Below are 375 nucleotides of genomic sequence, written 5' to 3'. Positions count from 1 at the left end.
TCATACACCTGTTCCCCCCACCCACCCCACATACACAATGCACTGACCTACCTTGACTTCAACACGAACACTCGATAAAAAAAATTATGTTTTACTTTTATAAGTCATAATCGTGGATGTATGAATTAGACTTAAATTAAATATTACTATTCATGAACTGAATTAGCCAGATTAAGCCTCACATTAGGGTTAATTTGTCATCCTTTATGTTCGGCTTAACAGGGGGTACATTAGTGACAGCAAATAAAAATTGCAGGACATTTTATTACAATATGTTTCTTAAGTTTATTATATTTCGAAATGTATTTTGTATATATGTTTTGGCAATGTATATCTCACATTCAAATACATAAGAGAAAATCAAAAAAGAGCGAT

The sequence above is a fragment of the Penaeus monodon genome, chromosome 30 (genome assembly GCF_015228065.2).
Source record: "Penaeus monodon isolate SGIC_2016 chromosome 30, NSTDA_Pmon_1, whole genome shotgun sequence".
Taxonomy (NCBI): Eukaryota; Metazoa; Arthropoda; class Malacostraca; order Decapoda; family Penaeidae; genus Penaeus; species Penaeus monodon.
This window is presented reverse-complemented; position numbering follows the sequence as displayed.